Source organism: Falco naumanni, chromosome 4 (assembly GCF_017639655.2).
Source record: "Falco naumanni isolate bFalNau1 chromosome 4, bFalNau1.pat, whole genome shotgun sequence".
Taxonomy (NCBI): domain Eukaryota; kingdom Metazoa; phylum Chordata; class Aves; order Falconiformes; family Falconidae; genus Falco; species Falco naumanni.
Genome location: NC_054057.1, coordinates 60726826 through 60739813, shown reverse-complemented (window position 1 = coordinate 60739813; position 12988 = coordinate 60726826). Strand labels below are relative to the sequence as shown.

The following is a 12988-nucleotide window of genomic DNA, read 5'->3' as shown; positions in this document are numbered from 1 at the left end:
TTTCTGGGAGAAGTTAGGATTATTGTTTTATGGGGAAAGTGCAGCAAAGCAAAGGGAAGCATCTTCATGATAATCTTCCGTTAGACTGGGAGGATCAGATGTCTTTAGCTTGAATGTCACACTGTGTTGCCTTCCTCCCTTGCAGACAGAGGACCACTTGCACAAGTCACTTATTGGCAGGTGTGATTAAAAAAAAAAGGGTAAAAATTATTGCTCGTAAGAAACACATTGTGCTGGAATAGTCAGGAACTGTTCAAACTGTCATCTTAAACGGGGACACATGCCCTGCCATAATTTATTTATGCTACCTATTAGGTAATACTAAGTTTTTTCCTTGTTGCCTATAAAATACAAATGTTTCCCAATTAAACAGGGCTAGGATTGAGTAAGCACAACACTATCACCATCACTCCATAGCTAATTTCCTGGCAGGAGCTGTACTGAAATACAACGCAGGCCAGTAGCGTCTCTTAGCAGGCTGGACGCAGCACAGGCAAGTAGTGTCCCTTGGACGGCTGGAGGGGAACGCTTTTAGGACACTGTCTGGGAGGACAGGAAAGAGACTATGCTGACAGCAAGGGGCTTCTCTCATGAAGAAATGGAGAAAAGCTGTTGGGCTCCAAAATGCCTTTGAATTCCGGGTGCTTCTGAGCTTTTATTTGCAAATCTAGGAGCCAGCTTAATTTATGATTATGGTTATGAATATTTTAGCTTATGCCTGGATTTCAGATGACCATTTACATAAGCCTGACACTTGCCCATGACTACATGAGGTCAGCCGTCATGAATCACCTCCCAACCTGCCGTGAAGGCTGACACATGGTGATGGGTGGGGTTCCTGCGCTTGTTTTCCCTCTAGCAGCCGAGGACGTGGATGGGGGACAGCAAGGTCACACCCTGCACCATGAAGGCTGGAGAGACAGAGCCTGTCTTCTAGAGGCAGAGGGATTTCAAACCAGGCTGCCAGGCCACAAACTGAAAAGCCAGGGTGGTTGGATGGGTGGACACCTGAGAAGGGTGCATCTGCCCCAAGGTGCCCAAAAGCCACAGGGGCTAATGGCAATCATCACAGGGATGGTGTCTTCACAAGCCCAGACGAATAGTTGGTTTCTCTATATTTATTGCTCTGTGACCAACTCAGACTTGGGGATCTGAATGCAGTGAGACTGATCCTGCCTCAGATCTCCTGTTGTGTCCTGGCTTTTTTTAATTTAGGGTACAAAAGGTGACACCTTCCTGTTTTCAGCCAGCAAGAGCTTGTCAGCAATATTGGAAACCACTGTCAGCAGACTTGGAAGGATGGAGCACCAGAAGATATTAATCTTTCCTCACACTCGGAGCTTGGAGATGCTTCTGTTGGTATGATCTTTCCTTTGGGAAAAGGTGTCAGTTCTTATTTCTCCTTTAGAGTGCTTTCTGGAGCAGCTATCTTCCCCAGCACCTCCTGCAATGCCAGGACCAGGTCTGAGCCCTGGCTTGTCCTAACTGCAGACTCAGAAAAACTGTACATTTTCGCTCCTCACATGCTACTTTCCTTTCAGAGGGCAGTTATAAGTTGCAGAGCATTTGAGTACAACTTCTGGTCTGCATGAATAGGGCACAAAAAGGTGGGCTGGCTACTGATTGAGCTACACTCTCATCTGTAACAGTATCTCACAGCGAGTGGTACAGTGCAAGTACTATTTCTGGAGCAATGCTATGTGGACACACTTTTATGTTTTATGGAGAAATATTCCACCATCTACAGCTTAAGCTTCAGGTCACCTACGTGCCTTGGACAATTGTGTGTGCATGGAGCCCGTCCATAGAGCCTAGTTACTGCTGACATTGACTGAAACATTGGTGAGCATTTCCATGGTGAGCATTTAGTCTGTTGTGGGATTTGTTTGTAGTCCTTTTCTGCTCAAAAGCCTAAGCAAAAACCTGGAAAATGTTGAGACAAAGGCAAGAATGGTAACCAAGTGTATGGAAGACTCTCAAGTCAGAAACAATAGGGATGGTTTGGATTTTTCAGCCAGGTGAAAAGAAAATTTTCTTTTTTAAAAAAAAAAAAACAGAAAAAAGAAAAGGGAGATGGCAGAGGTCTGTAACATTATAAATGATACAGGGGTGTTTGGCATGGATTTGAGTTTTCATGATTTCTTGCAATACAGGAACTAGGGGTCAGCAAACGAGGCTGGGAGGACAGGCTGGTTCTTCATGCAAAAGAACTTCCTGCTGAAGAAGGCTGTGGCTGCAAAAGGCTTGTGGGGGCTTAAGGTGAAGCTGGACAAGCACTTGAAAGTGCAATACATAGTGAAGTAGAAAGGCCACATGAGGCTCAGGAAATCCCATCAGCTGAAGATATTTAGACATCTTCCCTGTGCATGCTTTCCTGACTGCTGTGAAAGGTAGGTTGTTATGAGATGGCAATGGCTGTCACCAGCACCTTTCAACTAATAAGTCCTAACTAGTGGGACATGACCAAATGGAAATATCTACAATAATGAGCAACATGGGCTCGATGTTTGTAAGAGACAATGTGTTGCATCCTGCATTTTTCTGAGGGTTTTTTTTGCTATGTCCACTCTCATGATGCAGTAGGAGTAAGGCAGAGCAAAATGCTGTGGAGCAAAGTGGTTGGTGCTGTGGGCTCGATGTGCACATCGTACATAGTTCAGGGCATTTTACTTTTGTCTAACTTTTCTTTGGTCCCAATATGTTTGGCTTCTTGATCTTACTCCCTTAGCTCTAAATCAGCATAGACTTTTCTTAGACCTAAATTTGGTGGGGTTTTTAACCAGAGGGGTTTGAATGCCTCCATGGGTGTGTAGAATTATGGCATATGTGATGATATTTTTCATGAACATTCTGCCAGCAGATAGGAAAACACAATGTTTGTAGGGCAATACAGAAAAGAACAACAGGTCTCTTTCTTTGGAAAGGATCTGCATGTTCTGCCTCCATTCCATCATGGCTCCTAAAGAGTAATCTTCTGTCCTCTGTAAGCAGGGGAGGGAGAGTCCCTGGGTACTTGTCTTTGCTAGGTGAATTAACCTGAATTCTAACATGGATTCTGTTTCATAAATTATTAATTTTTCATCACTTCACGGATAAACACTGATTATTTTATATTGACTTTTCTGGCCTATGCATGAGCATCTACAGCGTCTCTGTTGAAATGCAGAAGCTAACACACTTAAGTGTGCCAAATGCATGGTATCTTTTGAAAAGGTTTTCCAGAGCCCCTGTCTCTTGACCATCATGCCCTGGAAGCATGGATAATTTTTCATGATTCACAGGGGTATGATTTCCAGGCTGAGTCAGCTTCTCGCAGCATAGGCTGGGCCTCCAGAAGTCCTAGCGTTGTTCCCAAGTGTGGATGTAATAAAACTAAGTGCATTGCGCAATGAGGTTGGTCTCATTTGGTGGGGGTTGTCTTTCAAGAATGAATGTGGATGTAGATAATCAAGCTTATATTGCAGTAATAGGAGATTAAATGTTGCGGTTCTGGCTTCCTTCTTCAAAGGTGATCAAACTGTAACAGAAATCTGCCTAAGACCAGTCTTACACCACAAAGGCTGTTTGTCCATGAGAGAATTAGAAAATGAACATCATCCATTCCTGGGAAAGCACTGAAGCAAAGAACTGGGGTTCAGGATCAAAGACCCAGAACTGAAGACTGGGATTCATTCAAAGCAGTAGCCCCCAAAGACATTTGCATTCCAGTCATTTTATGTCAAAATCCCATGAAAACCAGATGCAAAAATATTCCTGGCTTCTAACATCACAAAGAACTAAGTATTTAGCTCCCAGACCCAAGAGGGTGTTAGCAGCAGGGGTTATCAGGGAATTAGATGAGGGTTTCATCCCTCAGCGGCAACCTCAGGCACCCACAGTGCCATTGGCCTGGCAAGGCAGCAGGAATCGCTATGCACAGAGGAATGTGTTTTCCATCTGCAGAGCAGACGTGGGGTTCGGAGAGCGAGCAGCAAGTGAAGCATTCCCTCCACTAAATGCCAGCTCATGGCTCTGGCACCAGCTGACCTCACTGCTTCGAGCCCACCCTTTGAACAATGTTGTTTCTGCTGACAGCCCCCTGGCTCTGCTCCATCCCCAGGATCAGGTGTCTGGAGGCTCTTATTTGCCACATGGATAGTGCGTTGGCCCACAGAATCTTGAAAAGCACGGCATGAGGCTGTAACAATACTGAGGAAAGATCGGATGATGTGGGTAGTCTTCCACTTCAAGAAGCATGAATGTGACTGAGATCATCACATTCCTTAGACACCTTCTCTCCAGTAAAGGAAAACTAAACCAAATCTGTGGAGGAAGTTTAATCAGTTCGGGCCAGACCCTCAGGAGTTATAACTCAGCATCATTCCCTATATATCCATGGGACCACGCTGGCTGTCACCAGCAGAGAGCTTGGCTTTGTGGGCTGATGAGAAGGATGAAGGCTGTGGGGAGGATCGATCAAGGCTGAAGTGACTCAAGTGAATCAATTATACAGCTGTAGGGAGGCGGGGAGGTTCGTTGAATGAAGGACCTGTGGTGGTGTGTTCAGGTGTGAGCTGTGTAACCTGATGGTACGGATGTGACACAGGAGCCCTGTGCCCGTGCAGGCCATGTTTGTATTATTGAGTGAAAAATTCCAGGGAGTATTCCCAAGCACTGGAAGATGGCTGAGTTTATACTTTTGACTTGTTAGCATGTTCCCTGGCACGGTTTTGTCCTGGGCCAACTGGCAGTCTTCCAAAAAAATCCCTGTGCACAATTTGATGTTAGTATAGACCAGGGCCCAGTCCCATATGCAGTTTGAGATACTTACCACCACCCTGTGTTTGTAAGAGAGTTTCTCTGGAAGGACATGGGCCATTCTATACCAGCTGGTATCACTGCCAGAAAAAATATTTTTTGGTGCATATAATTATTTAAAAGTATGGCTGTCATCTCAGGTAACCTGACTGTAGGCTGGGGATGGCATTAGCTGAGGTAGAAATGTATGTGGGGAGCCAGGCTGGTTCTTCCAGGAATCCCAACTGCCTATGTGTCATGTGTCACTGTCTTCCAAAAGTCAGATATTTGTTCCCTCCCTGTTCATGATGAAGAGATGTCCAGAGGGAGTGTCTAAAGTGGGTACATGCCTAAGACAGGTAGGATACTGTTCTCCATTATTTGTAGAGAGAACATGGGCATCAGTATTAGGAGTCATCTCCCCAAAGTGCCTTGGAGATAAATGGAGGAGAAATGGTCCTCCTTCTTTTTCTTCCCTCTTCCTTAGGTTTCCTCCTTCAGTCCACTGAAATCCTGGAATGGATAGTATGATGTACCAAGCAGCGTGATCTGAAGTGGGTGACTGACATCTCCCACAGCGCAAATCTCAAAGTGAAAGTCAGTCAAAATTTGTAGATGTTCAGGAGATTTCATCTAAATTCCTGAAAATATTTATTTTTGCTATTGGAGACAGTGCAAAATCCCAGTGCCTTGCAACCTTTGCAGCATTTACCCAAGGCAGTATGAGCAGAAGGAATTGAGGAACTGAAGAATAATTTGGAAAAAAAAACAACCAAAAATTTGTTAGAGGGACGTGAATACTTCCTCCCAGAAATATAGCTAGAAATGACACCTCTGCATGTTAAGGTATGTTGTACCTAAATATGGTAAGAGTAACAAGCCGATAAAAAAAGGAATCATTTGCTTACTTGCAATTGGAATCAAAGAGAGTTTTCAATCAATATGCTGTTTGGGTTAGGCATTAATGAGTTATTGCATGGAATACATTTGCAATGTAGCTCTGTCTTAAAATTTGGGGTTACTGGGGAGGGGGGAAGCTAAAAAGTGCTTGTACTTCTGAGGTTAAAACATTGTGTGAAGGCTACAGCTGAAGCGTGAGAACATAATACTAAGGGATAAAGCTAGTGTCTTTGGATGCCCATGGTGTTGCAACCTTTCATGGTATTTCTAACTGCAAACAGGTTTCAGTTATGCATCCATGTTTGGGAACCTGAGAGTGAAATTTGGTAACTGTTGTCTGTATTACTGGTGTTGCAATTATTATTTTTACAGTAGTGCTTTGAGTTCGTCATCACAGAGCAGAACGCAGTCAGGCGAGGTGCTGTATAAGGCCAGAAGCAATGGAAAGTACTTTTTCCAAAATCAACTTTGCTCATTCACATACGTAACTGTCAGGGGGAGAGGTGACATAGAAATACAGGGGGGGGGGAAGAAATTGGGTGAAACTGGGCAAAAATGTTCTGGTTTAGGATGGGTAGACAGACAGATTCTGACTAATCAAAAGAATTGAGCACAGGCATGAGAAATAAAACATCCTATACATTCACTTCTCCCCTCTTGTGGAAGAGAAAATGAGAGAAATAAAGGAAGGGAGGAAGGGATGGAGGGATAATGAAAGGGTTGGATGCTTATCATGCACTCCCTTCCCCGGCTGCTCAAAACACACTGCCCTGCCAGTGAGGCAATATATGATTTCCAGCTGTGTAAAGCCACAAACGTATGGTTTACAAATATTTGACCAAGAAAAATATCCTTGCAGGGCTATCCTTGTTTTGCTCTCATATTCAAATGAAAATACTTCTTAAAGGGAGGTTTTTCTGAGACAAATCTTGGGCAGGACATGTATCCGGAGCGAGCAACGCCCTTGATTGGTGTTTTCTTCTTTTGCTGTAGGTAGATCTGCAGGCAAAGGGATACTCACCAGGCGGCCAAGTCAACAGCTAGCCCAGAATTACAGCCTTGCCTCTAAGTGAGTGCACGAGTTAGTAACAGCCCTCCCAGCCTTTTATCAGAAGATCTGGGAATCAACAGGACCTGAATGTCTGGCTGTTTCTGTAAAGAGGTACTCATTCTGCACCTTTTATTGGGGTACAATCTCTACACTTTGAAAAGTGTTGGTTGGGTGTTCACCCTCTTTAAAACTAGGTTGTATCCACTTGGTTCAGATCGAGGTCTCTCCAGTGATGTCCACAGCTAACATCCCCAGCTTGGATGTAAAATAGGGATGATGCCAACGTAGGTGTCTCATGTCTGGTGCAAGAAAAACATAGCTTAGCTGCAGACTGCTCAGGAAATACATGCTTGATCTCAGGAGGGATTTGTAGACTCCTTCCAGCAGGGTGATAGCTATGGAAGGAGGTCTCTACATTCACAGGTATAAAAGGAACCATAGGAGAATCCATATGTGGCTGGAACATACTTTTTTCTTATCCAAGATCGAAGAGAACTGAGATTGGAAAGATGCAATCAAGGCTTGATAGATTTTTGTTTGCTTTCTGTCAGAGTGGGTGCCTGTGGGGCGGGATGAAGGGAAGGGGAAGGGGGCTGTGCCTGAGTGCAACAGCTGTTATGTTAATGAGAGTTTAATGTGTGAATTGCCTTGTCCTCACCAGCAAAAGCTCTGGGTGATAATACTGAGGTGAGTGTTAAATGCATTCATGAGCACTTGTCACAGGTAGCCAACTGCTCTTGCAGAGGTTAGCATCAGGGGAAGCAGAAAAAGTTACCTGTCTAGTTAAACCTCACTGGCTCAAGTGATCCCCCGTGCACTTTCTTCAGCCTGAATTAACAGGTGACATTCAGTTGAGGGATGGTGATGGTGATGTGGTCAGCAAGAGGAGGCTGTGGGATCAGTTTCTTGTGCACCCTTGTGCAGGTCACTACATCTTCAGGTGTCTCTGCTTTCAGAATAAGGGAAAATTATACCTGCAGCTAGGGCAGGAGCTGGATATAGCTGTGAGACTGATGGTGGTGGGTGCTGGAGCATGACACTTGTCATCCAATGTCCTGGTGCTTCCCTTCCACTGATGCAGATGACATCAAGTAGATGCTGTTTAAGCAGGACTGAATCTTGCAGGCTTTTCAGTTAGTGTGTTGGTGAAATTCATCTGAACCACTCTGGATTTTTCTCCAGGATGAAATGAGTTATCTGTGGTTGTCACAGATATGTAGTTAGATGAACTCAGTGCTCCTGCCTCCCAGTTCCCCTGTGGTGAGGAAGGGTTGATAATGTTGCCTGATCTGTCAAAGAGAGTCCAGTCTCTCCACTGCCATGGGTAGCAACACGTTTTGTGGGAATCTTGCTATCTTACTGTAAATAGTAACGCCCATAACATTATGTTGGAAAGCTCTTTGTGAAATTAAATCTCAAATTCTGATCAGATTTTTTTTCATTTGTTCCCCCCCCCCCCCCCCCAAGTCTGCCTGACTAGTCATACCAGATATTTGTTTTTACATTTCTAAAACATTTCTAAAACATTTCCAAGCAAAAGAAAAGACTGGAGTTTAACTGCACATCATTAAATTATCCTGAAAACTTCCCCAAAAGCAAACAAGGGCAAATTTTTCCCAGCCTTTGTATAAAATCTTCTGGCATCATCAATAACTACGTTTGTTGAGATGAAACTATACGAGTCTTTCCACTAAATCTGAGATATATAGCACACACTCTTTTTTATGAATTAAGAGAAGGAAGACATATCTGAAGAACTGGTGTTTATAAATAGGCTTTTGACTGTAGCTGAAGTCTATGGGTACAGTATTTAATTAACTCACCTGCTCCATCAGTAATTCCAGTGGGCCAAACTGGGTTGTGTAGTGTCTCACGGTTTAGCACGGATGTTTTGATTCCTTAGTTTGACCTTGCAGTTCTTTGGATGCCTCAATGGTCTGTCCTTAATGTAGCAAACAGGCTAGAGACTGCTTAGTTTGTACAAGAGCGAGCTTGTTAATCCTGAATTGTTAAGGGCCATTCTTCATTCTATTGTTGGCAACGTGTCCACAAAGCAGGACATGCTGTCACAGAAGGAAATAAAAAGATGGATGAATGTCTTTGAGGAAGAGCCAGATGGTTAAGTGAGACAGCTGGCCACAGACAAACAAAAATTATGGCTAATGATCAAGCCAGGTACCAGCCAGAGTCAACAAGCTCCGTACTGGCTCATTCCAAATTTAGTGTCTAAACTTAGCAGGGCACCCTGATGTGCATGTAAACCTCCAAACTCTTCCTCTCCTGGAAAATGTTTTCGCTTCTCTAATTTCATGCAGCAGACATCTACATTTCCAAGAGCAGCATTGGTGACATGTTTGAGAGTTTTAATAGCGGGAAAAAAAGGACAGTATCTCATTGTATTATTCTGAAGTGCATCCATTAAGTTGTCTCACAAGCTCAAAACTTCTGATGGAGTTTCAGCTTCTATCCATCGTCACTCAGACCCTTCCCTTTTGTTTGGTTGGTGGCATCCTTAACAAGAATTAAGGATAAAGGAGATGGATGCAAACATCCCACCTCTCTGACAGACACTCAGTAAAGGATGATTCTGAACTCACGGTTCATCCTGAGGACACCTACATAGAAGGAAAAAAAATTCTGTTGTGTAAGGAAGTCAAAACTGGAAATGCTGTATTTTTGTAGGCAAAATTATATATTTATAATGAAAGGACGTCTTCTTCTCTGTGTCACAGCTTTTTTTCTTTTTTAATGATAAAGAACATTATTACATATAATTTGAATAACAGTAGAGACCTGTTCAGACACTGTAAATATCTGGAGAAAACACTTGGCTCATTTAAATCTGATTTCCTGGCTCATTTAAATCTGATTTCCTCAACAAAAACCAGTAACTCCCATTTCAAGATGAAAAGCCAATTCCTCTGTCAATCTGGACTTGGCTAGTGCTTCTGCTTGTAGAATGACACCCATTTGTGGTGGAGCAAACTCAAACGTCTTTAACACACCTCATGCCAGTGCAACTTGTTCCCAGGTTTAAGGAGGTAGATCTTCTTTCCTTTTGTATACTTCCCAATGCCTGTGCTCTAATTCTGCCTTTTCCTTTCAAGATTAAAGATTTCTTTGCCAGACCCTCCATAAGACTTTGCCTAAACCACCAGAAACTCAAACCCACCAGCAAACAAGAGAACCCTGAGTTTGCCCTTTACCCTGCAAATGCACACATTTTCTTTACCAATACCAGGAATCCCAAGGGCTCCCCCCCTACACTAATAAAGGTAAGTATGTACATAAACATTGGCAAGGGCAGGGCGGGGAGGGGGGGGTGATGAGGTGTTAAGTGGAAATTTCTTTACTTAGCAGTGTTGATTTGTGAGCCTTAGGGGAAATATGCTAGGGGCCTCTGTGAAGAGGCTCTGGATTGATTTTACTCTTATCCCCTTGTGTCAATCAGAGCGGTAATAAATAAATAAAAATAATGATTATATTTTTGCGCAGTTAGAGCACCATTCATCTAGAGTGCCCAGCATCTGTGAAAAGAATCATTGCTGTCTCCATTTAAAAAAAATAAATTATCTATAGTTTCACTATAGTTTCACAGCTTAGGTCTCTGCATCCCGAAACGCTGGGCTCCAGGCAGTGAGGGAGTTATTAAGACAAGGTTGCCTGCATTTACATAAAACTTATCATGCATACTTCAGCTATTGAAAACCAGGCTGGCTGGAATGCTGGGGTTAGCCAGATTACATTTCATACATGCATGCCTGACAACTTCACTTACCTAATTCCTACATTCAAAGAAAAAAATATGCTGGTGCCTCTTCCACACAACAAATGGATCCTATTAACTCAGAATAGCTTGGGTTTACCTTTATGGTTTCAGACTTCGTGGTAGTGTATTGTAGGGTTTATACCTCAGTTCTTCATGCTGAAGTAAAAATATATGGCCAGGTTTTAGCTAGGGCATGCTCTTTCCTTTCAGGGAAGGGGGTTATATTTGTGCATTTGCAAAGTATAAATATTTATGCACACAGTTTCAGTGATTGAAACTGGCTAGCTCTCTGGTAGGTCAGAAGTTCAATTCAGAAATCAACTTAGGTTCAAGTTTTCATGTCTTGGGATCTGTTTGGTATGAAATGGACTGAAATTTTCCCTGTGCTGGTCCCCCACCCATATCCTGGTGAGATTAATCTGGTTCATATGCCTCTGTGTGGCTGGGGTTCTCAACCCCTGAGAATGGGCTTTCATGTTTAGAGAAGATGAGCAAGGGGGTTGAACTGGCTCAAGTTCACACTGAGGCAAGATCATCCCTGTCCAATTCAGAGGCTATTCCAAATTAGCTTGCTCTCCTGGAGCCTGCAGCCAGGGATGCAGTTGGGGTTGGGTGGAAGTAAATGAAATTTACCCACATTTAATGCCACACAAATGTTGTTCCTCTAAACATCCCACTATGGAGGTTGCAAAGATAGGACACCTCTTCTGACTTCTTCACTTTTCACCTGCAAAACAGGTAAAATTACTTGCTTTGTTTCACTGTAGAACAGGCTCACCCTCTCCTGCGCTCCTGAGTCAAAACTGTGTGGGTGCCTGGGGTGAAGACCCCTGAAACCCTGAAGCCAGAGCAGGGTTTGCTGGTAGAAGTGATGCCTTCCTTGCTTTTGGAATCTTCTCTGCCATCCAAAGCAACTCTTGCATCTCCCATTGGTGGTGTGTGCCCGCAGTCTGGCAAACTTTGGTAAGTGAAAGCCATTCACTGAGCCGCTGTGACTCCTGGCTTGGACAGAGTGGGAACAAACCAGGCCCTGAATCTACAAAATCATTATTCCATTCTCTTTAACACAGTGGAAGGTTTGCTAAATATTAGGATTTGGAGGGACCCCCGCTGAGCTACTCCAAAAGGAGTTGGTCTTCCAAAATACAGTGAATATCTGCCCTCTGAGAAACAGACTTTGTAAAGTCTCTCCTCTTCAGATCCATAAATGACCTGACAGGCCCAAACTTCTGAGCTACATTTTCTGCCTCCTTTTTTTCAAGACCAGTTACAAAACACTGCATTTCCCTTAAAAATACTACTTCTGTAGGTTGTAACACCCCCTTTTTACCTTCCCATGATGGAATGCGTCCACACAGCTTTTAATTTCTTTTTTTTTCTTTTTTTTTTTAAAGAAAAGCATATGTCAAGTAAAAACAGCTGAAATTAAAATAAACCATGCCACAAAACTACCTCTCTCTCTTCACCTCCTGCTTTGTCATAGATTTCATTGCATGGGGTGTTTTCACATTTCATTGCTTGCTTTCTGTATCAGAAGGGAGATGGCTTTTCATAAATCAATAATTCCAAACAAATGGTAAAATGCTTCTCATCCTGCTCTAGCAAATACTGGTTTCTTCCACAGTATGGAAAAAGGCTGGAAGGGAGGATGAGGTGGATCATAAGTCAAAGGCCTGCTGAACAGCCTGTGGGATCTCCTCTCTGAGTTCATTAAGCCACACAAAACAATCCTTTCCTGAAAGCCATCAGGAGTAAAACTCCACCAGTTTCACTGTGGCCAGGCTTCCCCTTTCGATTTCCACGGATAACTCCATTCCTGTGGCTGGTGAGTTCTTCTGAGGAATAACAAATAATGGCTTCATCTGCACTAGTAAACGGAACAGAGCTGAGCTCTGGCTCAGGCGTTTCTCTGGCTCTGAAGCCAGCTAAGCATGGTCTGACCACATTTAAATCATTAAACTTCCATTGTCTGCAAAATGGGGTGTCTGCATCTGAATTGTCTATGGGGAAATGGTCCCTGGGCTGTGCTAAATTCTGAAGCGTGCCTGCTTGGGAGTGTGCTTGTTGTTCTGGGCCAAAACCATGCTGGGGACTGTTGCAGCAATTTATCTGTCTGAGGGATTGAATTCTGGGGCATGGGAAGGCTCCCTGGTGATGGTTCTTAGATTTATTGTTGGCAAGATGTATCCAAAATGTCCTTACGGCACACTAATGGGGGAAAAAACTTCTTCTACACCCAGGTTACACCACTGTGGTTTGTTGTCTCATTGCACAGGTGATCTGTGGATGAACCAAATAGTGAAGCTATTCTGAGAAAGCAGAAACAACCTGGCTGAGTCCTGTCAGCAGCTCAACGCATCTTCCGTGGCCAATGCCAACTGCTCTGAGCAACGACAGCAAACTTCACATGTTAACGAACTGTCTCTGGAGGACACTCTCTTGGACACGGGCTTCTGGGAGCCATGCAGCTCTCCCAGCTCTCTTCTCTGTTG

At 43.6% G+C, this 12988-nt stretch overlaps 1 long non-coding RNA gene across 1 annotated transcript; it reads left to right on the top strand.

Moving 5' to 3' along the window:
- Positions 1-2040: 2040 nt before the first annotated feature.
- On the top strand, positions 2041-10019 carry LOC121087218. The gene is made up of 3 exons (XR_005827548.1): positions 2041-2390; positions 6670-6838; positions 9835-10019. It is a non-coding gene; the product is annotated as an uncharacterized LOC121087218 (long non-coding RNA).
- Positions 10020-12988: the final 2969 nt, after the last annotated feature.